Genomic DNA, 26756 nt, shown 5'->3' with positions numbered 1-26756 from the left:
TGGGGCCAAGGACTTGGCGCCTGAGACCCTTGGGAAGAGGGTTTCTTTGCGTTTACAGGCACTCCACTTTCTAAACCGGAAACTCCAGCTTCTAAAGTCCACGTTACGTGGACCCTCTTATGAGTGGATCGGTGACCGATTGGCACAGACACGGCCTCAGCAGCTGTGGTTCCAAAGGAGATGCTGTTTCTAAGGCCTTTCCCGTGTGTGTTCCTACGGGGTGAGCCTGCGCTGACTCAGGGTACGGTTTCAAACATCCATGTTATCTGTGAGAAGAAAAGAGCCTTTCTCACATTGCGTGTTGTCTGAGAGAACATCACTCTAGTGCTTCTCAACCGTTTCCAGTTCTGGAACAGCTGGAGGCACTGGGGGTGGGCAGGGAGGCTGGCCTAGCCGCTGGGCCGAGCAGCCATGTGTCCCCCGGCTCCTGTGTGCTGGCCGGGCCGCCTCCGCGGGAGGACGGCTGGGCTCTGAGCCTGCCGTGGTGCCTCCCAGTGGGGGCTGCACTGTACCAGGCCTTCGCCCTTGAGGAGGACACTGGCCACTGGACTTTGCCTTCAGCCTGGTACCTGCCCATGTGGCAGGTGGACAACCCTGTGTCTCCTCCTTTGGGAGCCCCGCACTGGGGCAGAGGGGCACAGGGATCCGTGTAAGGTGGCCCCGTATTCATGGTCAAAATCCAGACCTTTCTACCCTGGAAAGGGGTGGGCCTGGCCTGCCGCCCCTGCATGGACAGCCACACACTGGAGGGGTACGTATCACCCTCTGCCCCCAGAGGGCGGCTGGACTCCACCTGGATGGGGCAGACAGGTGGCTCGAGGTATGAGTTTTTACATTCATTTGAAGACATTGGTTAAAATCACTGATCAAGACAACATCTTCACCCATATTTTGTACAAAGCCAGGGTCTATATTTTCCAGTTTTATGTCAACTAAATCCATAGATTTCCCATTTTGTTGTTCAGTCGCCAAGTCGTGTCCAACTCTTTGTGACCCCGTGGTCTGCAGCATGCCAGGCCTCCCTGTCCCCACCATCTTCCAGAGTTTGTCCAAGATCATGTCCACTGAATTAGCAGTGCCATCCAGCCATCTCATCCTCTTTTGCCTTCACAATTATTGTGGCTCCCTTTCAAGTGAGTTCTACACAAGCACGCTTGCTAGAAACAAAACTCTGCCCTAGGAAGCAGAAGCTCAGGTCCTAGTGGACGCCAGACGGGGACAGGAGCTGCTGGGCCTGCCCCACGTGACCTGAGCGTCTGGCTCTGGAACCTTCCACCACTGGCTGAAGTGCTGTTCGCGGCTGAGCCTCCCTCATCCTTTGGAAGCTTCTGGAATCTCCTAGATTGACTGAGCTCAGAGCCTCCCTGATTGCAGTGGCCTCTGTCACTTCTAAGCTATACTCATCCAAACCCAAAGACGTTCCGTGACAGCTGCAGCAGATTTAAGAAAAGGCCTGGAAAAAGTACGAATTTGTCTCGCGTTTTATAGAGTGATATCTCAATTCTGATGATCAAATTCTAGTTTTGGATTTAAAAAGAAACACGGAAAGACTCTGCGTGTGGAGTGGTTCCTTGTTTAGCAGCACGGGAGTTGCAACGTTCACGCCACTGGATGTTGACACCCGTCCTGGTGGCAGGTGTGGCTGAGGGTCAGCCTGGAGAAGTACAGAGTCCCGCGTGCTCTGCAGGGGCTGGAAACGCATTTCAGGTCCCGCCCCAGTGAAGGGGAGCGGGGACCTGGGCCTGCTGGGGTGTGAGGAAGGAATAAGGGGCTAAGCAGGGAGGCGAGGGAGAGGAAGCCCCTGCCCCTGGGACACAGCAGCTTCGGGGTGCCAGCGAGGCACACCAGGGGGCCCCAGGGGGGTTTGCTTGGGGACAAGGGTGAGCCCGTGCCCCTGGGGTCCTGGACCCCCAGCTGGGAGCTGAGCTTGCAACCCCCCCTTGCAACCCGCTCTCCTCTGTGAGCAGCCGGAACCTGGTGGGTGGTGGGATGGAAGCGCCGCTTCCCCAGGGCATGGGCATTGTGGGGTGCCCTCCTCCAGCCTGCCTTGGACTCCAGGCCAGAGACTCATAAACCCACCTCCACTTCTCTCTGTCCTCGCCCGTCGCAGGGAGGAGGTATCTGAGCCGTTCTCCCCTTTGTTGCTTTCCCTCCCAGCAGAGACAGCAGTGAGGAAAGGCAAGCCAGCAGCGCTCACGCTCTGTGAGTCGTCACTCGTCCCGAGCCGGGCCGCTTCCAAGCTGCTCGTGGGTCCTGTCGGGGCTGGGGCTGTGGCCCTGGGCCGAAGCAGCCGTTTCCCCCTGGGCTCGCGCCGTTCCTGGGAAGGCAGGGCCATGGGGTGCGCCCGTCTGTCTAGGGGCAGAAGCGGGCTCTGCGGATGCGGGCGCTGCTCGCACACCTTTGCGGTGGGAAGCTCGTGGGGCCCCAGCGGAGGACCAGCAGCAGCGGCCGTGGGACGCGGCTGCCCGTCGCCAAACACGCAGTTGGGACGAAGCCCCAGCTCTTTTCCCCGTCTGCCAAACTTGGGCTCACGTTGTTTACTCTGATGAGTCCTAATCTCCTCCTCTTTCAGAGAGGTAGCCAGCTTCCTTTCCCTGGAGTTTTCTGTCGATGGGACTTCCTGCTGGTGAGACGGGAGGGAGGCCCCGAGGCGTGCCAGTGTCGGTCCGAGCCCGGCAGACACCCCACGACCTGAACCTGGGCTGTGTGTCCTGTGGTGAGGCCACTGAGGCCAGCGTGTGCCTGGTCGCCGTGCCTTCGGGGAGCCGTCTGCCCCGTCCCCTCAGGGCTCCTGCTGTGCCCGCTCACCCTTCGGTACCGCCCGTGCGGTGGCGTGAGGGCGTGTGTGTTCTCCGGGAATTTCCGATTGATTTGTGTGGAGACGATGGCGCCTTACCTCTGTGATCTTCCTGCCCAGGCCCCTGCCCCACGCCTCCAGACCATCAGCGTCGTCGGCAGCCAGATGCACAGCCCGGGGAGCCCGGGGAGACAGATGTGAGGACTCAGAGCAGCGCGGGGCCCGGACAGGCTCCTGGGGTGGATACGAGGGGATCTGAAGGGAGCAGTGACCTCACTTAAAAATACTGTTATCAGCATAAAGAATGGTGTTTTGCCGCGGGCAGCAACATGGGCACACTACAGATTGTCACACTAGGTGAACTACGGCAGACGGAAAATACCGTAGGATCCCCCTTATGTGTGCGATCTCAGCTGTGATACACAGGAACTTCTTAACAAGTGTGTTCAGCGTCCTGCAATAACCTGTAATGGAAAAGAATCTGAAAAAGTAGGTATCTGTAAACTGGGTCACTCGGCTGCACGCCCGAAGCGTTGTAACTCACCGGCACTTCACCAAGAACGTGTCTGTCAGTGTGCCTTGTCCTGCAGCCATCAGAAGGAAGTTTAACCCGAAAAAAGCTGTGTGACAGTCCCTGCCGGGGGAGCGGAGTGTGGTGCTGGTTGGTGGGGCACATGGGAACTCTGCCTGTCTACTCCGTTTTTAGTGAAGTCTATCGATAAACTTTAAAAAAATAAATGCCTAGGTGTTCTCTCTTGCCCAATCTCTATTTATGAATGATAGTAGATTGCAGATGCTTAGGCACCCAGCTTTTAAACTTTTTTCTTTGGGGATTGTTCTAAATTAGTACAGAAAGTGAAAGTGAAAGTCACTCAGTGGTGTCTGACTCTTTGCGACCCCATGGACTAGTCCATGCACTTCTCCGGGCCAGAAGGCTGGAGTGGGTAGCCGTTCCCTTCTCCAGGGGATCTTCCCCGCCCAGGTCTCCCGCATTGCAGGCGGATTCTTTACCAGCCGAGCCACAAGGGAAGCCCAAATTAGTACAGAACAATCTCCTACTCTTTTTTATGGCTGTGCGTGGGGGTGACGTTGCTCGTTTAAGGAGGCACTGGGTGGATCCTGGGTTTCTTTCCAGCCCTCTCACTGCCGCTGCCGCCGCGCACAGCACTACCTGAGGGTTCCCACTGCTGAGTGCACTTGGTATTGGGGTAAGACGCGCGTCTTCTCTGGACGCACAAGCCGTCGGTGCTTCTCTTGGATTCTCACGAGAGGAAAACGCTGGTGAGCGCTGTGCAGAGTGGGAGAGGGGAACTCGGGGGCCCCAGGAGCCCTTATGCAGCCCCTTCCCTGCCCCCCCGGGAACCTCCTTTTCAGCTTCTCACACCTTGGATCAGTCTCTCCTGGTTTTGAACCTAATATAAACACAGCCACAGAACATCTGCTTGTTCTGTCCGGCTTTCTTCCCTCAACGGTTTGTCTGTGAGACTGACACCACGTGACTCAGAGCTGTGTGCTCCTTTGCCTGGGTGTGTGACATTTCATTGTATACGCAGATCACATCTGTTGTCTGTTGACGACACCTGGGTGGTTTCAGGCTGGGGCTTTTACACGCAATCCTCCCACGCATTCTTTTGATAAGGTGTGCGTGAGCCCAGTGTTCGGATTTCCTGTGCCAGGTTACGCTCTGAGAGACCTACTGGCTGCCCACTGGCCAGCGCATGGCACTCTGGCTCCTTTTTTGTTTCGGCCACTGCGACACATCTCATATTTCCACAAGTACTGAATTTGCTGAGCATCCTGTCGTATATTTATCAAACAGCTAGATGTCCCCTTTGCTGAAGTGGCTGTTTAAGTCTTCTGCTCGTTTAAGAGACTCGATTGTCTTTATTTTTCCTACTGACTCGTCGTTGTTTTCATAGGCGAGAGATGAATCCTTTGTTGATTGTTTCCTTGGCTGTTTTCTCTTAAGGCTGTGGGTTGCTTCTTCACTTTCTTAATGATGCTCTTTGATGAACAGATGTTCTTAATTTTCACATTGTCCAGCGACTGGTCATTTTATTTATGCCTGCTCGAGTGCACTGGAAAGAGCCTGTTATTTCCTGTTGTAGTTGTTGTTCAGTAGCTAAGTCGTGTCCGACTCTTTATGACCGCATGGACTGCAGCACACCAGGCTTCCCTGTCCGTCACCGTCTCCCGGAGTTTGCTCAGATTCATGTCCATTGAGTTGCTGATGCCATCCAAACATCTCATCCTCTTTCGTCCCCGTCTCCTCCTGCCTTCAATCTTTCCCACCTTCAGGACCTTTTCCAGTTGAGTCTGCTCTTCGTATCAGGTGGCCAAAGGATTGGAGCTTCATCTTCAGCATCAGCCCTTCCAGTGAATATTCAGGGTTGATTTCCTTTAGGATGGACTGGTGGATCTTGCAGTCTATTTTTTTCTAGAAGTGTCATTTTACCAAATGGATCTGTGGTCTACCTATAATTGATTTTTTAAGAAAATAGGATGTGCAGTAATGACCGAGGGCTGGTTTTCCCGTTAGGATGTTCCGCTGGCCCGTCAGCTTGTTAAAAGCTGCATCCTTCCCCCACTGCTCCGTGTTGCCACCGTGTCCGCAGTCACGGTCACACATGTGGGTCTGTTCCTGGGCTTTCTCTGTGTGTCAGTGAACACAGAGTAACTAATGGGGCTTTATGATTGCTTCTAACAGCTGGCATTGTGTGTCCTCCAGCTTTTTTGAATCATTTTAAAGACTGTCTTGGTTCTTCTTGGCCCACTGCCTTTCCATATGAATTTTAAAATCAGCTTTTCAATTTCAACAGAATACCTACTGGGATCTCAATTGGCATTTCACTGGTTTGTGTATAAAATCAGTTTGTTTTAATCTTCCAATCCGTGGATATGATACATCTTTATGTTTGGGTCTTCTTTAATTATTTCAATCACATTTTTTGTTTTGTATTCCACGGGGCAGAGTTCTTTCACATTGTCTATTAGATTTGCTTCTAGATATTTTATGGGCTGCCTTTAAAAAATTGTTCCGTTTGTTTGTATTTAGAAATACAGTTAGTTTTTGTGTAGCCACTGTGTCGCTAGACAGCTTTCAGAGTTGGCTTATTATTATTCTAGTTTATCTGTAGATTCTTTGGGATATTAATGTATACTGTTTGTGGATAGTAGACGTTTTATTTTTTTGTTGCCAAGTTTTAAACTTTTTATGTGTTTTTCTTGCTTTAGTGAATTGTCTAGGGCCTTCAATCAAATGTTAAACAGAATTAGTGGTAGTGAACATCTATGTCTTGTTTGAATATCAAGGGAAATACTTTCAACATTTCATCGTTAGGTTTTCTGTAACAGTCTTAATCAGACCAATGCAGTTCTCTTCTGTCCTTATTAGTTGAATTTTCTCATGAGTCAGTGTTAAAATACTAGGTTGAACCACATGGCATGCAGATGTTTGATCTTTTTCAATCTACGAAAATGACACTTTGATTTGGTTGGACTTAATATATTATAGGGCTTCCCAAGTGGCTCAGTGGTCAAGAGCCCACCTGCTAATGCAGGAGATGTGGGTTCCATTCCTGGGTCGGGAAGATCCCCTGGAGAAGGAAATGGCAACCCACTCCAGTATTTTTGCCTGGGAAATCGCAGGGACAGAGGAGCCTGGCGAGCTGCAGTCCAAGGGGTCGCAAAGAGTCAGAAGTGACTTAGGGCTAAACAACAACGACAAACAACAATATATTACATTTTGCTCTGCATCTGTTAATTGTATGATTCCCCCCTTTTGTTTCATTAATGTGATGAATTTTCTTGAATACTTTCTGTTAACCAGCCTTACCTTTCGTAGTAAGTCTGACTTGATTATAATATATTATCCTTCTTTTATCTGAATTCATTTTGCTTCTATTTTGCTTAATTTTTTTCATCTAAATTCATGAGTGAAATTGGTTTGTGGTTTTCTCTCCTTGAAATGTCTTTGTTCAATTTTAATATGAAGTTTATACTGGCCTCTTAAAATGGAATGAGATTATCCTCTTTTTCTATTCATAGAGTTGACAGAATTTTTTTTAAAAGTCAGATGGTAAATATTTTGTGGAACATATATGGTTTCCATTGCATATTTTTCTTCCTTTTTTTAAAAAAAAAAAAAAACAGGCACTTAAACTTGTAAAAATCAGTCTCACTTGTACAAAGTGAGGCCACAGATTGATACGGCCTTGGGCCATAGTTGTCAGATCTTCAATGGATTAGGGTTTATCTAAGGTTGTGTTGTTACTTCTTTTTTAAATATTTGGAAGAATTCATTGGTGAACCCATGTTGTAGTTTTCTAAAGGATGATTTCTAAATTATACCCTCAACTGATGTAGGACTCTTCAAAGTTTCTAGTTTTCTTGTGTCAGTTTTGATGTGTTTAGTTTTTCTCAGAATTTTTTTCTTTCTGTCTAAAATTTCAAATGTACTGGTGTAGGTTTTTAAATACCCTTGTGTTATCTGTGTGGTGTCTGTAGGATTTATCCTGATGTCTCTTTCATTCACATCTCTTGTTCATTCTTTCTCTTTTTTTTCTCCACTGGACTTTCTGGGACAGTTGTTTTAATATTTGCAAACAACCAGGTTTGATTTTCTTCATTCTATTAGATATTCTTTTAAAAAATCAATTTCTGATCTTATTGCTAGTATTTCCTTTTATTCTCTGGATTTACTATTTTTTTTCAGTAATTGAGACAAATATTTATGTCATTGAATTTATTCCCAAATTTTCTTCTTTCATAATGCATGCTCTTAAAGCAGTAATTTTCACCTATATTTGACTTTTCTGGATCACATAGGTATTTTAATGTCATTTTCATTGTGATTCAGTTTAGAATAATAGCTAATTTCTTTTTTGATTTCTTCTTTGACTCACGGGTTATTTTATTTCTTTATTTCAGCCTTTTGTGCGTTTCTTAGTATTTTGCTTTTGTTACTGATTTCTACTTTAATTTCATTATGGTCACTGAATTCTTATTTACTTTCAGCTTTTAAAAACTTTTTGTATTTTCCTTTATCATGATATAGTCAATTTTATAGATTTTTATATTTATTTGAAGAGAATAATTGAGATTCGTCAATTCTGCGTGTGTCTATTGAGTCAAATATGTTAATCAGCATGCTCAGATCTTCTGTTACTTTCCTGATTTTTGTGGTCTGCTTTTTCTGTCAGTTACTGAGAAGGATACTTTAAAGTTCCTCGTTGTGATTGTGAGTTGGTGTTCATTCTTTTGCTGTTGTTCTTGTTCAGTTGCTAATTCCGTTCGACTCTTTGTGACTCCATGGACTGCAGCACGCCAGGCTTCCCTGTCCATCACCATCTCCCGGAGCTTGCTCAAACTCATGTCCATTGAGTCGGTGATGCCATCCAACCATCTCATCCTCTGTTGCCCCCTTCTCCTCCCGACTTCAGTCTTTCCCAGCATCAGGGGCTTTTCCAATGAGTCAGCTAATATGTAAGCGTCCCAGCGAGGAGACACGCATGAACCCTCCGCATGGGCAGGCTCTGAAGGCGTTTTACTTCCCAGGGTCTGCTCCTCACCCTCCGCGTGGAACCTGGTATGTCAGCAAATGCCTCTTGGGGGAAATGGGCTCAAACCGTGCCCTCCTCTCCCTTTCTTTCTCTTTCCTGTCTTGGCCCCTCAAGTCTGCCTTGGTAGCTCTCTGACTCCAAAGCCTTCATGATACACATGTATGTTTTTATGTTAACCGCTGTGCTGCAGGGCTGGCCCGACGTGGGCTAGTTGGCCGGAGCCGAAGAGGAAGGTGCCACGTAGTGAGTGGAAGGGTTCCCGGGTGACTGTCCCGGCGTGCCCTGACCTTTCTGTTCCAGTGAAGTAACTGCCGGGCACACTTCATAGTGGACCGAAGTGTACCTGCGGCCCGGGGCTGCTCTCGCAGCACTTCTGCTCGGGTGTTTTACGAGGTGATTGATGTCACACCTTATAAACGTCCAGTCCCAGATCTGAGTGCAGCGCACACTTGGCTAGCGCCTTCCTGCCAGCCTGCCTCCCCCGCCTCCTCCCCTTGCTTTTAACTTACTTTTTTTTTTTTTCCCCCCAGAGTGAATAAAGAATTCATTCCAGATTTAGCTTGAGAATTATTTTGTAGGACATTGCCTGTCATGCCTGTAGTGGGGATGGTTTCTGCACTGGGCAGGGTGGAGCTCACACAGCCCTGGCCACATTTGCATTGTGTGTTGAGAAGGGGGTGGGGTCGGGTAGTAAAGGGTCCCTCAGCTCCTTCCTCCTCTGAGATTCCATGGTTCTCACGTTCAAGTGGCAGCCAAGGCTGGCAAGGTTGGAAGTAAGCCACAGGTCAGCAAATAGCGACTTGGGGATTTTTATACTTAGGGGCAGCATTGTGAGACAGCATCTCTTTCATGGCTTCTGTTTTTTTGTGTGTGCAGGGGAGGCTGTGGGTGGAAACTACTTTCCCCATTAAAATTCACTTTTTCTGTTTTCTAACACATGCATTGCATATAATGTGGTTACCTTATAAATACCATGTTTGGTTTTTTAGAAGTATATTTTCTTCCTGTAGTTGCTAATCTAGACCTTTTGAAAATAAATATAATTTTGTTGTTGCTGTTCCGTCAGTAATTTTGCTGTTGTTCAGTTGCTCAGTCATGTCCGACTCTTTGTGACCCGACCCCATGGACTGCAGCACGCCAGGCCTCCCTGTCCATCACCAACTCCCGTTGTTTACGCAAACTCACATCCACTGAGTCGGTGATGCCATCCAACCATCTCATCCTCTGTCGTCTCCTTGTCTTAGCCTCAGCCTTTCCCAGCATCAGAGTCTGTTCTTCACATCAGGTGGCCAGAGTATTGGAGCTTCAGCTTCAACGCATAATTTTACTTACAGATAGTTGAATTACAGATTGCTAGTTTTCAGGATATGCAGAAGGCAATGGCACCCCACTCCAGTACTCTTGCCTGGAAAATCCCATGGACGGAGGAGCCTGGTAGGCTGCAGTCCATGGGGTCGCTAAGAGTTGGACACAGCTGAGTGACTTCCCTTTCGCTTTTCACTTTCATGCATCGGAGAAGGAAATGGCAACCAACTCCAGTGTTCTTGCCTGGAGAATCCCAGGGATGGGGGACCCTGGTGGGCTGCAGTCCATGGGGTCACACAGAGTCGGACACGACTGAAGCGACTTAGCAGCAGCAGCAGTGTTCAGGAAGCCAGCGCTTCCCTCCCTGCAGGAGGTGAGGCTTTATGACCAGGAGACCACCTCAGCACTGCAGTCAGTTACTTTGTTTTTCTGGAATGCACGTCCTGCCTAGAGATAACCAAGCCTGAGGGTTGGCTGACCTGGGAGCCCCGGCTCCTCCCTGGGGTCAGCGGAGATCCGCACCTTCTTGGTGGCAGGGAGCAGCCTCTCCGAGGGCCGGGGCCCCGACAGGCCTGCTTGGCCACATGCCTTGTGGTGGGCTGCTGCAGCCCTGCCTGCCCTGCTGAGCGCTGAGGCCTGCGTTCAGGCAGCTGATGGGGCCCGGTGCTTCTCGTCCAGAGACCCAGGCAGGACATGCCGCTGCTGCTGGCCTGGCGGCTCCTGCTCTTGCACAGGACTCCCCCTCCCTGGCCTTTTGAGGTGCCTTGGTCCAGGTCACCACGACGCCACAACCAGGCTCCCCCGTATGGTCTGGGAGGTGCTGAAACCAGCATCTGTGTTGGCGAGTGAAGTGCCATTGTGACACGGTGCAGGGGCTTCCCTGGGGGGTGGCAGCTGGTGGGTCGTCAGTTCGGGGAGGGGGAGGCTTGGCAGTGGTGTGGCCTCCCTGTCCCTTCTCACTGTGCCCCCTGCAGCTGGAAGGATGGGGTGCTCGTGATGGGCCTGCGGAGCCGCCCTCGGGCGCTCACAACCTCCTCCACCGAGCTCCCCGGCACTGTCTGAGTGCCCTCTAGAAGCGGGCTGCAGGGCTCCCACCCTGGCCCCCCCGGGAACCGGTGACCGTCCCTCTGGGCTCGGCTTCTGAGAACTGAGGTCACATGGAGAGGCTAGTCCTGGGGGCTGCCGTGAGGGCTGGCGGGGTGGGCGGGGCCAGGGGGCGGGGTGGGCGGGGCCAGCATGTGGCCTGGCCCGGCTGCGCCCAGAGTGGCAGCTGCCGTGCTTGTCACGAGGCCCAGGCCCAGCCCCAAGCGTCTGGCACGTCTCACGTTCATCACCCTGGTCAGGCTCAGGCCCTTTTGATAAACATAAACACCCCGTGTCTTTTCGTGTTTGAAACTTGAGAACCGCTGACATCATTTCTGAAAGCAGATTCCAGCGAGGGTGTTTGCACACGTCTGCCCATCGGCCTCCCCTACCCCCGGCCAAGACCAACTGCCGGCCTGGTCCAGACGGTCCCACCTGCTGCTGCCCGGGCACAGGCGGCACAGAGTGGGGCTGCCAGCGAGGGGGGGTCCCCGGCAGGCAGGGGGCAGGCGCGCGAGGCCAGCGGACGGGTGGGGGGCTGTGTGACCTTGTTCCCCGCTCCCTCCGGCGCACGACTCTCGGGCCTGCTGCCCTGAGACCATGGACCGGGACCAAACGTCTGTGTTTTCACGTTTTTCTCCTTGGTAATTAGTGATTGCAAAGTTTAAAGGCCAGCTCTTGAGGAAGGCATTTTGCCATCATAAAAGATGGGGGGCACGCATTGCCCCAGCAGGAGAACCTGCCTGCAGGTCTGCCCAGCCCGCCGTGGTCCCCCAGGACCTTCTGGAGTCTCCTGGGCCCCAGGAGGGCTGGCAGAGGCCCTGGCTTCCGTCTGGGGAGAAGCGGCCCGCAGAGGGCAGGGCGAGCCGTGCGGCTGGACTCCGCACCCGGTTCTGGGCCTCGCTCTCCCGGCCTGGGAGCTCTGCCCACGCTCGGCCCTGTGGCCTGTGGGCCCCGGGCGTGCTGCCGCTCCCTGGCAGCCCGGGGCCTGGAGGGAGAGCTCCGCTTACACTCTCAGCCCGTCAGGCGGGCCGTGGCCGCCGAGTGGTCTCTTAAAAAGAATTCCTCCTCCCCCGGTGGATTTCTGGCATGCAGCGTCGGGGCGCTCTCGCGTCAGTCAGTCGTCATAAGCCCTCCGTTGTCCGGATCAGACATAAACAGCCTGCCCAGCCCCGCCGTTCCTGACTCCCGGCCAGCTCGGCGGCCCTGGGAGAGCCAGCAGGGGCGGCCGGGGGAAGGCGCCCAGCGCCTCTGTGTGCGGCCAGGCCCTTCCTCTGAGGGCCCGAGCTCCCCAGACGGTCACTGGGATGGGGCTGGCAGAGACATGCCTTCTGTACTGAAGTGTGCATTTCTTCCCCCGGCCTCCCGTGTCAGTGACACCATGGCTTCGCTGTCAGGAATGTTTGCCTCCCCCCAGTGGGTCGTCTGTGCATGAGGTTTCAGTCTCATTTTGGCCTCTGGGAAGCCCTCACCCTTCAGACCCTAAGCCTGTGTAGCCTCCTGTAAAACTCCTCTGATGCTTTACATCAGCACGTGCCATCTTCTGCGAGTCCCTGGGCTGAGTCCCATCCCGAAATTCTCTCTGTGGAAGTTTTTCCACCGAGGCGCCCTGGCAGTGCTCCCCCCATGTCATCAGAAAGGGCTGGAAACCAAATGACACGCCATCCCCAAAGCCCCAGTTTACAAGGGAGCAGGCTCGGGCCTGCGTCATGGTTCCTCCAGGGTGACTCGGAGACAGAGCCTGGGCCTCCAGTGTTTCCGTGGGTCATTCAGGCAGTTGGCATGGTGTAACTGAGCCCAGCTGCAGGTGAGTCCTGCAGAAATCCTGGCCTCCAGGACGTCTTCAAGGAGCTTGCCTTCCTAACCAGCGTGGCGAGGGGTCCAGGGGGATGGGCCTGGGGGAGTGGGCTTGCTTTCACCTTCAGGAGGAGGAGCGATGGGCCATCTGGGCCCCTGACTGGAGGGTGTGCAGGCAAGCCCTAAGAAGGTGGTACCGGCCACCCGGGTGGCCTGTGGGATGCTTGCTAGCAGGTGCAGGAGGTGTGGGCAGAGTGTGGCCATTCCCTTGGGCTCGGCCAGTGGGTCTGCAGGCTTGCTCCAATTTCCAGGCGCCCGCAGGGCCCAGAATGCTCCCTGGGGTCCTGTGTCCAGGCCCTGTGTCCTGATTCCAGTCCTGTGAAACAGGCACAGGTTTTTAGGGAGAAGGGCAGCCACTGGGCCAAGTCCACGCCAGCCAGAGGCTGAATCCAGTTGTCCGGCCGCAGGGCCCTCCGTCTCTGCGTGTTGCGGCCTGTGCTGAGGCTGGAGCAAGGACCACACTTTCCAGGAGCACCCGTGAGTGAGCAGCAGAGACCAGGTGTATGAGATGCTGACTTCCCTGCCGGGCTGATGAGAGGACCGCCCTGTACTGGGTGGGCAGCGGAGGCCAGTCTTGCCGCCTGCGCCTCGGGGCTCCACACCGTGGCCGAAAGCAGGATCTGGAAGCTAGTGTGCCTTCTGCTGCGGGGGGCAGGGCCCCTCTGCTCCCCTGCTGTGCTCCCCATCACCCCAGAAGGAGCCTCCGAGAGCATCAGCTCAGCCACGGGGCTGGGCGCTGCCCCCCTGGGACACTGGTGGGCCGGCCCGCGCTTCCTTGCGGCTCCGCACATCAGAGACTTGCAGACACTTGCGCAGGAAGCCCGTTGGTTCATCGTTGGGGCTGAAGCCTGGCAGCGGGTGCAGCTGCGAGGAGCTGCAGCTGAGGGCTGTGGTCGCCTTGTTCTCTGCGTCTTGTGTGGGGGCCTCTGGTTTGTGTCTCTTCGGGAACCTGGCCAGGCGTGTTCCTGGAGAGACGCTGGCTGACCCGCCCCAGGTGGCCGCCGCGGTGGAGGCAGGGGCCGCTGGCTTGGGTGGTGCTCAGCAGGAGGGCCAGGGAGCTCTTGAGAAAAATCACCGGGCTTTAAAGAGCCACCTGTTTCCTTTTCCCAACCAGCCCCTCTCTGTGTTCATCCTTCCGTCCTCAAGTTTTTTCCGTATCAGTTAATAAAATGACTCCTCATTCTCTTGATGCTTGGCTGTTATCTCAGTCCCTTTACCAACACGTATGCCAGTTTCTTTGTTTGCTGTGCTTTTTTAATTGTGGTGAAATATAAATAACACTGACGATCTGAACCGTCTTTAAGTGTTGTACCTTCAGAGTGTCATCATCAGTACCATCTATTTCCAGAACGTTTTCCTCATCCCACACAGAAGCCCTTTCCCTGTAAGGATTAGCTCCGTTCCTCTCTGCTGTTAGCTCCTGGTTTGCTTTTCTGTCCTGTGAGCCTGTCTCTTCTGGAGGGAGGTCTCATACAGGTGGAATCATAGATGTTTATCCTTCTGTGTCTGGCGTTTTCGGTGGTCATCCGTGTTGCACTATGCATGGTGACGCCCCACCGTGCACAGCTCGCACTTTGTGTACCCATTCACCACCGAGGGACCCCTGGGCTGTCTCCACTCGTTGGCCGTTGTGAACAGCGCTTCTGGGAACACTGCTTCTGCATCTTCGGGGAAGATACCTAGGAATAGAACCGCCGGGTCACACGCCGGTGAACGCCGGTTCCCCACAGTGACAGTGCCGTTCTGCATTCTCTTTGGCGATACCAGAGGGTTCCAGTTTGTCCATATTTCCCCCACATTTGTTATTTTCCTTCTTGGTTTGTTTGCTTGTTTGTTGATGATAACCTTCTGCTGGTGTGAAGAGGTGTCTGAGTGTGGTTTTAATTTGCGCTGCCCCGACGTCTAATAGACTGAACATCTCTTCCCGTGCTTGTCGGCCATGTGCGTCTCTCCTTCAGACAAATGTTTATTCAAGTCCTTTGTTCATTTTTGAATTGAGTGGTTTGTATTTTGTTGTGGAATTGGAGGGGTTTTCCATATATTCTGGATTTACGCTCTGCAGATGGTTCCGCCTGTCCTGTGGGTTGTCTTTTTACTCCGTAATGCCTGTCCTCTGATGAGCAGACGTTTTAGTTTTGATGGAGTCCAGTCTATTTATTTACTTTCTTTTGTTCCTCATCCTTTTGGGGTCGTAACGAAGCTCCGACTGCCGACTCGAACGTCGTGAAGGTTCCCCTCTGTTTTCTTCTAAGAGTGTTCTGGTCTTGGTTCTTATATTTCGGTCCTTGATCTGTTCTGAGTTCAGTTTTGCACATGGGGTGGAGTCGGGGTCCAGCTGCGTTGTCTTTGGGTATCCCTTTGTTTCAGCATCACTGGTTGAAGAGGACATGGCTTGTTTAAAGGTTTTGTTTGGAAGCATTCAGAGCTACAATCTCAGATCAGTATAGATCTTGCTTTTTGTAAAAACCTGATTAAATAACTGATTTATCTTTGGCTGCTCTGGGTCTTCACTGCTGCTCTTGGGCTTTCTCCAGTTGCAGCGGCCGGGGTTTCTTTGTGTCGCGGTGCAGGGGGCTTCTCATTGCCGTCACTTCTCGTGTTGGGGAGGGTGGGCCCCAGAGCCCACGGGCCGCAGGGGTTGTGGCACACGGGCTCAGTTGCTCCGTAGCACGTGGGATCTTCCCGGACCAGGGGACGGAACCCCTGGACCACCAGGGACGTCCTGGATCTTGCTTTTCCTAAACAGAGATGTGGGCTCCACAGTCACGGTTTCTCCTTCTCTGGCTCCAGTCCCTGCCACTGTGTCCCCGAATCCACACCTCCCTTACCCTCCCCCACTCAGGTGCCCCCCTCTCCAGAGATGCTCCAGGGATGCAGAGTTTGAGGGCGGCGGGCTCGACTATACAGGGGACAGAGCAGGCGGAGTTCAGCCGAGGTTCACGGTTGACGCCCCCTCTTAATCATAGCCTCATGGGATTAGGGCCCTGCCGGCCACATCCTCATGATTTTCTGCCCAGGGATCCAGGACATGATGTGCACGCTGGCGATGTCCAGCACCTTGGGGGCACACACACACCCCCAGCCTCGCCCAGGGCCCACCAGGAGCGCGCACACAGAGCCGTGGGCTTCATGGAGAGCTTTATTTATGCAGGGTTTATTTATTTTATTTTAATGGGTTTCAGCGTTGCTGTTCTCATATTTAATCGACACTATTTAGAGACCCAAGTTGCTATGTCCTCTTGGCTCCCGGTTTTCTTCTTTTCCCAACTCTCCGAGACCACGCAGAGCGGCCTCTCTGTTCACGCTGGTGATTTGCAGCAGGGCTGGCTCTCTTGTCGGGTGCCTCTGGGCTGTGTTTCTTTCCGCCGGCTGTGGTTACATTTTGGCCTTTGCTTGTCCTAGTTGGGTTTGCAATTCAGGTTCTCTGAACACTTTCTGTTTGAAAATATTCCTCAGATGCCAGAAGTTTCCCCTTGTTATACTACAGCTGTTTCTTTTTCTTTTTTAAAAGCTGCCATCCAGTTTCACACTTTCAATTATCTTAATCCTTGGCCTTTGAAGAGTTATATCAGACTTCCTCAGTGCTTAATAAATGCACACCATTGTGTATGTATCCTGGTCCAGATAGACATTTTGTAACTTACATTATAGAGGGCACTACAGAAGCTGTATTTCATTCTGAAATTGTTAGCGTTTCTTACAAGTGAAACATTTTAAGAGCAATGCACAGTTCTTACCTTTTTTTATTTTTAGTGAGTTTTACCTTTTATCTTTTGTTTGGTTTTTTTTGTTTGTTTGTTTGTTTTTGGAGTGAGCCATTTTTAAAGTTTTTGTTAAATTTGTTACAGCATTGCTTCTGTTTTATTCTTTGGGATTTTCGTGGAAGCATGTGGAATCTTAGCTTCCTGACCAGGGATCGAACCTGCACTGCCTGCACTGGACGGCGGGGTCTCAACCACTAGACTGCCAGAGAAATCCCTAAACTGAATTTTTGTGCCACTTCCCCCTGCTCGGAAGTGGGTGTTTCTTCCTGCACAGGCCCTGTGGGTTCGTGCCCTGGCTGTCCCTGGGCGCAGCCCTCCCTGGGCCTGGGCCCGAGCTGCCGTCCTTCAGATGCTCCCGTCAGCCCTGTGGGACCTTCCTCCCCCTCCAGGCCCGGCTGGGGACGAGCTGGAGGCAGAGGCGTGGCTGCAGGCCTCCCCGTCCTTTTGCGCCATCCGTTGTGTTGCTAGGCTGTGTGTTCTTGGAAAGTGGAGGCTGACCTTTGTGACTCTGTAGGCCTGCCCGGCACCCAGCAGATAGGCTCCACAGAGCAGCCTCACTAGGAGTTGGCCAGATTTACTGGATGGCTTTTGTTTTCATGAGAGCAGTTTATTTCGTAAATGGGCAGGGGTCCCCTAGCCCCTTGGGGGTGGCCTGTAAGAGTTAGAAGAGAAGCGTTTCCTTCTCACTATGCTGCTGTGTCTGCTGGTGGCCGGAAACAGCAGTCGTGACAGTGCCTGGGCCCCAGCTGGCAGCAAAGCGGTGCCACAGCACACCGCCCAGGGCTTCCTCCCCGCCGGGCGTCAGGCGGAGGAGCCAGTGTCAGTTAGGAATATTCTGGACGAGGCAGGACGGCTGTTCCTTCCGTGCAGTGCCTCCAGCCTGGGGGCGCACGTCTTTTTGACATCCTGGGCGATGAGGGGACGTGCACAGATAGCCCTTCTCCTGCACCAAAGCCGAAGCACCATGATCCGCTCAGCCAGCGAGTTGCCAGCTGACCTAACCACTCTTTTCACGGGACACAGTCCTTGCCAGAAAGAACCACCACAGATCAACTGCGGTTATTCAGACCTGAGGACCTGCCAGGTATTCCCCTTAGAAGGAAGTCAGTCCGTCACATGAAGGAAAAGAGCCACCCGTGTGAGCCACCACGGTGACCCTTCAGCTGGAAGTCAGCGTCCTGGAGCGGTGCGTCCCCCCGGGTGTCTGCTGACGCGCGACGCCTTGGGCAGCCCCGGCGGGAGCAGCCTCTTCCCGGGACAAGTGCTGACGTCGGGGGAAGCGGTGCGGGGCTGCACCGGGGTGGTGGGTGTGGCCGGGTGCACAGCTCACCCGGGATGGCCCTCCCGCACTCCCTGTGTGCCCGGGCCTACTCCGGGCGTCACGTCAGACAGGCCCGCCCACGGCCATCCTGAAGCCGCAGAGATGCTCCCCCAGATCCAGCCGCGTCTCCGCGGCGCTTCCCCGCGTCACTGCCGCCCAGACACCTGTCACAACATGCGGAGCTCGGAAGCAGAGGTGACGGCTCCCCGCCTGAGCGATCCTGTCGGGTTGGCAGACAGCGCCTCCTTCCAACAGCTTTTTTTGGTTTTAGGAAAGGTGCTTCTCCCCACCCCCACCCCGCTAAAAATAGGTGATTTGTGTTCATCACTATTTTGAAATGAATTAGGTGAATGTTTTTTAAAAACCCTCCATTTTAACTTCTAATACGGTAAATATTGATTGGGTTTCTCTGCTGTCTCAGCAGTGAAGAACCAGCCTGCCAGTGCAGGAGACATGGGTTCCGTCCCTGGGTCGGGAAGATCCCCTGGAGAAGGGAATGGCAGCCCACCCCAGTGTTCTTGCCTGGAAATCCCATGGACAGAGCAGCCTGGCGGGCTGCAGGCCATGGGGTCTCAAAGAGTCAGACACGACCTTGCAGCTAAACAGCAACAAACACCATTAGGTCCCACCACGTATTGAAAGGTCTTTGGGGTCCTGGGTGATTTTTAAGAGCGTGGAGGGGCCCTGAGACTTGAAGTTGTGGGAGCTGCTATTCTAAGCCATCTGGGGTGGACAAGCATATATTTCTTAAGGCACTTAAAAAGACTTGGTCCTCCGTGATCTGAGGCCCCAGGGGGTGTGATGGGCTGTCGGGGGGAGTGCTGACCTCCCTGGGTGTGTGTGCCATGCCAGGGCTTGCGGGGCACATAGGCCTGGCAGGTCAGGATTTCTCCATGGTCTCCCTGAGCGGCAGGTGGTCTCAAGGGTGACAGGAGCCCTGCGGCAGGCCCATAGGCATTGCCGCATAGGACTTGCAGCTATTTAAAGCGATTGCCTGCCTGCACATGCAGTATACTTACGTTACATTGAATTAGGGATTACTACGCTTATCCCATAAATAGGTGCTAGCTGATGCAGAGGAACTTGCTAGAATTTTTCTTCTCATTGAACCTTTTGTCATTTTGCAAAAAGACGAACTTCAGGGAAGACAGTGGACCCGTGTGGATCTTTGGAAAGCTGCTTCTGAACCCAGGTTCTCAGAATAAATACAGTCACCTTGACAATAAATGCCAATGTTCGAAGTGCCGAGTCATAAAGAAAACAGTTCCAGGAGGAACTGGGAGAAATCTCCAATAAGAAGCTTAGACAGAAACACTCTGAGTAAATAGCCTTTTCTGCCTTCCGTAAAAGTGCAAATGCATTTGCTCTGCTCTTAGAAACTTTGAGCTCAGCCTTCCTGGCCTTCACAGGCAGTGAGAGTATGCTAGGGGCTGGTGGTTTGGGGGTAAAGGACCCATCTCAATGTTTCTTTTCTTAAAAAAAAAAAGCTTATTGATGTATATTTGATTTACACTGCTGTGTTAATTTCTTCTGTATAGCAAAGTGACTCAATTATACATGTATATACATTCTGTTTTGCATTTTTTTCCCTTGTGCTCTGTTACAGTGTATTGAATATAGTTCTGTGTGCAATATGGTAGGACCTTGTTGCTTATCCGTCCTATAGATGGTAGTTTGCCTGAATGTTTCTTAAAAGCACCTGCTCCTTACTCAGTATTTCCCCAAAGTTTATGTGCTGGGGACCCTCCTCAAGAGTGCCTCTAAACCTAGAAAAATATTATCAAATTCTGTGAAACTGAAAGTGCCTTCATTCTAGAACCTGCTGGAGACAAAAATGAGACAAAAATTCTGTGCAGCTTGTACTTACATGTGGAGATGTAAAACCCTACACGCAATATTGGGGAAAGACTTCGAGAGCAGCTTCTCTGGTTATTCCCAACCTAAGGTTCTGTTGCAAGAGCGTTGTGGCACAGGGAAAGTAGAGAACTTACGAAATATGTGAGAATGTTTTTTTTTTAATTTTAATAAAAACGATGAGATACATATTCCGGTTTTCGTAATGAATACCGCAAAGTCCCCAAATTTGGAGGAAATGAACAGTTTGTATAAATAGTTATGGATTATTTGAAAGCAGAAGCAAGCCTTTTTCACAGTGGGAACTTCTAGATGCCTTGTCCTCACAGCAGCAGTTTAGTAAGTCACCTGTTCATTACTTTTGAGATGTCGACAGGGCTTCCCCCATAGCTTGCTTGGTAAAGAATCTACCTGCAGTGCAGCAGACCCCAGTTTGTTCCCTGAGTCAAGAAGATCCGCTGGAGAAGGGATAGGCTGCCTACTCCAGTATTCTTGGGCTTCCCTTGTGGCTCGGCTGGTAAAGAATCCGCCTGCAATGCAGGAGACCTGGGTTCGATCCCTGGGTTGGGAAGATCCCCTGGAGAAAGAAACGGCTACCCACTCCAGTATTCTGGCCTGGAGAATCCCATGGGCTGTATAGTCCATGGGGTGGCAAAGAGTCGGGCACGACTGAGTGACTTTCACTTTCACTTTGAAATGTCGACAGTGTCAGTAAGATGTGAAAAACCAGCAGAGAGAAACAGGAAACTCTCAACATATTCTCAGACTGTAAGAAACCCATGATAATCTGTCTATTTTGCATTTGCCTGTAATTAATAGAAAAGTGCAATAACAAAGTAGACAGTTTTGATTACATGAGATTCCTGATTTCTGCAGAAAGGATCTCAGATGCTACATTCCCTTGTTTCCCTGTTGAGCACATTTGGACCTGCCCGTATCTTCTGTCCCGGGCTGGTGGAGTGCGGCGGTCAATTCTCCGTGATTCCCTTCACTTTTATTTTCTGTATTCACTTATTACTTTCTTAGCCTGCTTCAGGTATACCTTTAAAATTTTTCCCACACATATTTATTTTAATTTTGATTATGGAATATTTTACCTCCTGAAGAATGTGGGGAGTGTCATTTAAAGGAGAAAACAAGCCGGAGCCGTGCACTCCCTCCCCGCTGTAAGCTAGGGGCCGTTGGCAGGGCTTCTGTGCTTTTGCTTTAAGAAATTCATCCCTTGGCTTTAAGAAATTCATCTGTCCATGTTCCTCAACAACGCAACTTCATTTTACGTGTTGTTGAACCTGATGTAAACGGAATCATACTGTATGTTTCATGGTTTTTTTCTTTTTTTGGAACACGACTATTTTGGAGCTGATTCACGTTTATGCATGTAGCTGTGACTGATTTTCGCTGGTGCTGAGCGATCAGTTTTGTGAGTTTTCACAGCGTGCCCGTTTGCCCGTGGATGGCCCTGCAGTGGGCTTCAGACGCGGCTTTCGGCATCCTCCGCGGTGCTTTCTGGCACATGTGGGGGGTCCTCTGAGGTTCCCTGTTGAGGAGTGGAGTGCCAGGCCACTGCGCCAGTCCCTCTCCAGGGTCTGCCTGGCGCCCTCCTTCCCTGACCCCCACCCGGGTCGGAAACTGGACCTTACCGTGTTCACCTTAGGTCCCAGGGAACGGAGCGGCCTGCTTTGGGCATTGATAGCTTCTCTTCTGATGTCCCCGTTCTTCTGCTCAGCTGTGTGTTCTCTTTTCTTATTCCTCTATAGAACCTCTCTCTCTGGCTGTGTGCGTGTGTGTGTGTTTGTGTGGGGCACGCACATGTGTGTATTTCCTTCCAGTAGCTGGATGCAAAGCCATTGTTAGACGTGTATGTTGCTTTTTACACACGTGCAGCTTCCTAATTTTAATCTTACATTTACTCTGCATGCCATTGCTTCTCTTTGGATCTTACTCTGACAACAGTGACATCCTTAAGAAGTCTCTCTATCAGTTCTTGCAGTAATAAACTCCTGCACTTTCTGTCTGTCCAAAACGGCATTCTGTCCCCAGCACCGTGGCCTGCTGCCCCGGGGTGGACACTTCTGGGTGGAGAGCTGTTTCTTCCAGCACTTTGAAAACACTGTCAGCCCGCAGAGTTGCACCGCCGCCGTTTAAATGTCCCTGCCCACACTCCTATCTTTGCAAGGACCTGCCAGTTCTTCTCGGTGCTTCTGTGGTCTTAGTCTCAAGTATTTTCAGCTCCATTTTCACTGAGTGTTTTCATTTTATCCATCTTGATGTTTTTTTGGAGTTACTGAAGGTGGGGGGGTTAATGTCTTTCAAAAAGTTCTGGGGAAATTTTAGCCCTTTTTCTGTTTTTCCTTTTAACTTTGAATTTTGCTATAATTTCAGACTTACAGCAAGAATAGTACAGAAAATTACTGTATATGTTTGTATTTTTTAAAATGAACTTTCTCAGACTCATTTGAAAGTGAGTGGTTGAGATGACACCCTTCCCCCAACTAATGCGTCGCCCAGGAACAAGGGCAGCTTGTCAGCAGCCAGCATGGCAGCCGACCTCAGGGAGCTATTAATACCAACCACGTCGCAGCGTTATCTCCCCGGAGGCCTGACGCATGTTTTGCCAGGTGTCCTAATAAAGCCCTCGATCTCAAGAGGGGCCTCCAGGGCATTCAGGGCCCCAAGTTTATGACTCTGGTTTCTGAATCCAGTGATGATTGGCACCTGAAGCTGTCACTGTGATGATGGTACTCTCGGTGATCTTTCTAGTCCCGTCTTTCTTGTTAATTCAGCCATTGGCTTTTTCTTGTAAAAAAGAACCTCCCTTTCTTATATATTTGCTTACGTATTTACGTTTTGCTCTTGTTTAGTCGCTGAGTCGTGTCCAGCTCTTGCAGCCCATGGGCCATAGCATGCCAGGGTCCTCCGTCCATGGGATATTCCAGGCAAGAATACTGGAAATTGCCATTTCCTCCCCAGGGGTCTTCCCGACCCAGGGGTCGAGCCCACGCCTCCTGCTTGGCAGGCAGATTGTTTACCACTGAACCACCTGACAGACTTCTCCGGCCTCAGAGATCGTACTTAGGTTCCTTTGGACTAGTGGGCTGTTTTACTGACTGGCTTGTAGTCCTGTCGTCACCATGATGTCGTTTGGTGCCCAGACTGTGTAGGTCTGGCTGGTGGGAGCCCCCCGGGCTGACCCCGCACCTGTGAGCCCTTTACTCTCTGCGACACAGTGAGGCGTTCTCGTCTCCGCGTGCCCCGCCCCAGAGTGAGCTGGTTCTCCGCAGAGGCTGGGGTCTGTTTCCAGGGGCTGGTATTGAGGAAGCAGGCTTGGCGTGCTGGAGGTGCTGCCCAGCGCCCAGCGCCGGGACACGGATGTCCGTGTGAGCACTGACTCGGGCACACACACACGCACACTCACCTAGAGCCCCGTGAACGCGCACTGTGCTCCCAGCTCCAGTCCAGCCTCACAGGCCCCTTAAAGGCCCTTGCTCTGACTCGGGCACACACGCGCACACACTTACCTAGAGCCCCGTGAACGCGCACTGTGCTCCCAGCTGCAGTCCAGCCTCACAGGGCCCTTCACTCACCTAGAGCCCCGTGAACGCGCACTGTGCTCTCAGCTGCAGGCACACACGCACACGCAGCCTGTGAACGCGCACTGCACTCCCAGCTCCAGTCCAGCCTCACAGGCCCCTTAAAGGCCCTTGCGTTTTGCCGTGCATGTGACCGACTCCTCGTCTGACGCTAGAAAGCGTGGCTCCTGGTCTCCACAACGTATTTACTCATTTGTTCAACCCCAGAATGCCCAGAAGTTGTTAATCTATGCCTCTGTGAGAAACACTCTTATAACTGGAGCTGAGTCCTTGCTCAGGGGTGCAGTGCAAGCGTCGTCCAAATACCGTGTCCCCAGGCTGCGTGGGCCGGTTCTTACCTGCCCCTTCCTCCGGCCCAGGGCATCACGCTCTTCACCTGTGGTGGGTTTGGGGTCATCCTTACTGCTTTTATCTCACTGTGCAGTATTTTCATTTATTTTTACTTTTTGAGTACGTAGAACATGAGTGTGGCCCCTGAGGCCAGTGCTGTGTAGGAGCCTGGACTGAGCAGTGGTGTCCATCCCCCCAGTCCTCTGGCTTCCGTCCCTGGGCCCTGCGCCCTCCCCAGCCCCACCCTCGCCCTCCCACGTTGCCTCCTGGACAAAGGAGGAGCATCCCACAGGCCACTCCTGTGCACTCGGCTTTTCCACCCCAGCACATTCGCCCCATCCCTCCCGGGGCTCCTCCCCGCCCCGGTCCCCGACCTGCGGGTGCGCTCAGGGTGCGCTCACAGCTCGCCGGGTCTTGCTCCTGCGTCCCACGGTCAGACCTCCAGGAGGGGCCCGCATCGCTCCTGAGAGCCGTGCCCCGTGGTCCCCTGGTGCTGGAGCGCTTCCCTGCTGTGGGAGGTGTGTCTCCAGACTCACGAACTGAGTGACCATGGACTGAGGAGGAGCAGGCGTCGTGCGGGGCCGGGGGCCACGGGCCGGTGCCGGGCGAGCGGGTGCGGGCACGTGCGTTCCCGGCACGGCGTGCAGGCGGCCCGCTCTGTTCCCACACCGCGCGGGCAGATGCCCTTACCGTTTGTCCATCTGACCCATAAGGGGATACCATGGCGTGAGGCCTCTTCTCTATCTTTATGCCTTTGACCTGGTTTTCGGTCAGGACTTTCGTCTCTGTTCCCACAGTTTTTAAGACTTCTCTATATGCAGGGGGTGTTAGCTTTTATCTGCGCTAGTCTGCAAACAATTTCTCCCAGTTTGTCAGTCATTTTGTGAATTCTTTATGGTGAATTCTCCATATAAAGAATATTTTTGCCCTCTTAACTGCCTCTCTCGCCTCCCCCCGTGGTGGTTCAGACTTACCAAGTTCTGTTTTTCCAACTGCATCTGGCTTTTGAGTTCCCAGGCCACCTCCTCTCCTGGGCTCGTCTCTTCCATCCTGGGCTTGTAGGGCCTGTGTCCGTGTGGAGATTGCTCTTGGGTGTGCTTGGTTTGGATCTAGTTTTATCTTTTCCTGGGGGCACCCAGCCCTCCGTTAGTGCCAGTTCCCTCTTCTCCCGTCCTTTCTCCAGCTCTGTCTAATCGATCATGTCGCTCATTCATTCATCTTCGGCCTTTCATCATCAGCGTTTTTATCGCTACCGGTTCCGTTCAGGTCATTTTCAAATGTGCCCGGCCGCTTTCTGCAACAGTAGCGCTCGTTCGCGATCAGCAGAGCCTACGTTGATGGTCTCATTCACCCCTCCCTCAGCTGTTTCTTGGGGCAGCTGCAGCTCACAGTTTCTCTCTGGCTGTTGAGAGACTGAGACGCAGGCAGGGCCTGGGACCCGGGGCTGACAGCTGCTGAGTGGTGGCCCCGGATCATCCACTTTGTGCTCCGTGACCCTTCGATGGCCCTGTTTCCTCAGACCTGTTGTTGAGATGATTTTGTGGTCACATTAGATTTTCCTGTAATTGTAGTTTGTTCTGGCCTGACTCCCGCTGCCTGGATTTTTTTTTTCCCTGTGCTGTGATCTTCAGCTGTGAGTTTCCGCCCATGCAGTGTTCCCTGGGCATCCTAGTACGGCTGACAGCATGCTCAGCCAGGGAGGACGTGTGCCTCGCGCAGGCGCAGCAGCAGCCCCTGTGGGTGCAGTGCTACGCCCTGGTGTCGGTCAGGTCACGCCGGCCCCCGCAAGGTGGTCTCTGACCGCCAGGTCTCCCCCGGCCCCCGCGAGGTTATCTGTGACCATTGGGTCTCCCCAGCCCCTGCAAGGGTCCTGTCCTCCCCAGCCCCCCGAGGTGGTCTGTGACTGCCAGGTCTCCCCCGGCCCTCACGAGGTGGTCTGTGACCGCTGGGTCTCCCCCGGTCCCCACGAGGCGGTCTGTGACTCTCCTCCCGGCCCCGCGAGGTTATCTGTGACCATTGGGTCTCCCCCAGCCCCTGCGAGGGGGTCTGTGACTGTCCTCCCCCAGCCCCCGCGAGGTGGTCTGTGACTGCCAGGTCTCCCCCGGCCCTCACGAGGTGGTCTGTGACCGCTGGGTTTCCCCCGGCCCCCACGAGGCGGTCTGTGACTGTCCCCCCCAACCCCCGCGAGGCGATCTGTGACCGCCGGGTCTCCCCTGGCCCCCGTGAGGTGATCTGTGACTCCCCACTCCCATGGGGGCTTCCTTCTTGGTCTATCCCCTCCCAGCCAGCATCCGGCACAGGCGTGGACGCATCCCTCCAGAGGAGCTGCAGTCTCTCTGCCCCTTGCATGACTTGTCCTCCTTCCCCGAGGGTCCTTAAACCGTGACAGTGACCCTGTGAGCTGTGGCCGAGGTGGGCAGCCTTGGGACAGCCTCAGGAGAGGCCCCAGGCTCCACGCCGTTCCTTCTCCATGAGTTTCTGCCCTTGGAGTGGCTTCCTTGCTGTCCTGCCGACTCAGCTGGACGCAGGTTTCAGACAGTCACCGGCCATCTGGCGAGACACAGACTTCTCTCACGTAGGGCTCGGTCACCAGTGCTCTAAGCTGGCTGTCTAAAAATGCTTATTTATTTACTCTGCTTGTTTATTGGCTGCACCGGGTCTTCACTGAGGCATGCAGGATCTTGGCTCCCCGATCAGGCATCAAACCTGGGCCCCCTGCACTGGGAGCGCAGTCTTAGCCTCAGGCCACCAGGGAAGAAGTGATGTCAGGTGGAGAGCCTGGAAGATCCGGGGTGCGGCGTGCCAGTGAGAGACATGGAGAGCCGCCGGTGACCACTGCCTCGGCCTCCTGGTAGCTCATGACCAGGCCAAGCTGCCCTGTCCCAGGGCTGGGTAATGTCACGTGGAGAAGGGGCCCCGGGGAGCTGCATGCCCCGAGCTTCAGTCCTGACCTTTTCGTACTGGAGAGCAGGAGATCCCCAGGGCGCGATCCCCTTTTGGGTTCTAAGCCTCTCATGTTTCCACTGCTGCAGGTAGTCACTGGCTGCTGCAGGGATGTTGACATCGAATGGTTTTGCACCTACTTTTGTTGCTTTGCATTCAGTGTGTTAGTCGCTCAGTTGTGTCCAACTCTTTGCAACCCTGTGGACTGTAGCTGGCCAGGCTCCTCCATCCATGGAATTCTCCAGGCAAGAGTACTGGAGTGGGTTGCCATTCCCTTTTCCAGGGGATCTTCCCAACCTAAGGACTGAATCCAGGTCTCCTGCATTGCAGGTAGATTCTTTACCGTCTGAG

General features: G+C 52.8%; 1 protein-coding gene across 4 annotated transcripts in view; it reads left to right on the top strand.

The window, feature by feature from the left end:
* Positions 1 to 26756, top strand: part of HDAC4 (histone deacetylase 4) — a 288731-nt gene that overhangs the window by 61231 nt on the left and 200744 nt on the right. Inside the window, exon 1 of one of the 4 annotated variants that reach the window (XM_070368626.1) lies at positions 3733 to 4078. The exons of the other annotated variants lie outside the window; for them this stretch is intronic. The gene's annotated coding sequence lies outside the window, so the exon portion shown is untranslated. Of the gene's footprint in view, positions 1 to 3732; positions 4079 to 26756 lie in introns of those variants that run through there. 4 annotated transcript variants of the gene reach the window in all.

This window comes from Bos mutus, chromosome 3 (genome assembly GCF_027580195.1).
Source record: "Bos mutus isolate GX-2022 chromosome 3, NWIPB_WYAK_1.1, whole genome shotgun sequence".
In the NCBI taxonomy this organism is placed as follows: Eukaryota; Metazoa; Chordata; class Mammalia; order Artiodactyla; family Bovidae; genus Bos; species Bos mutus.
This window is presented reverse-complemented; position numbering and strand designations above follow the sequence as displayed.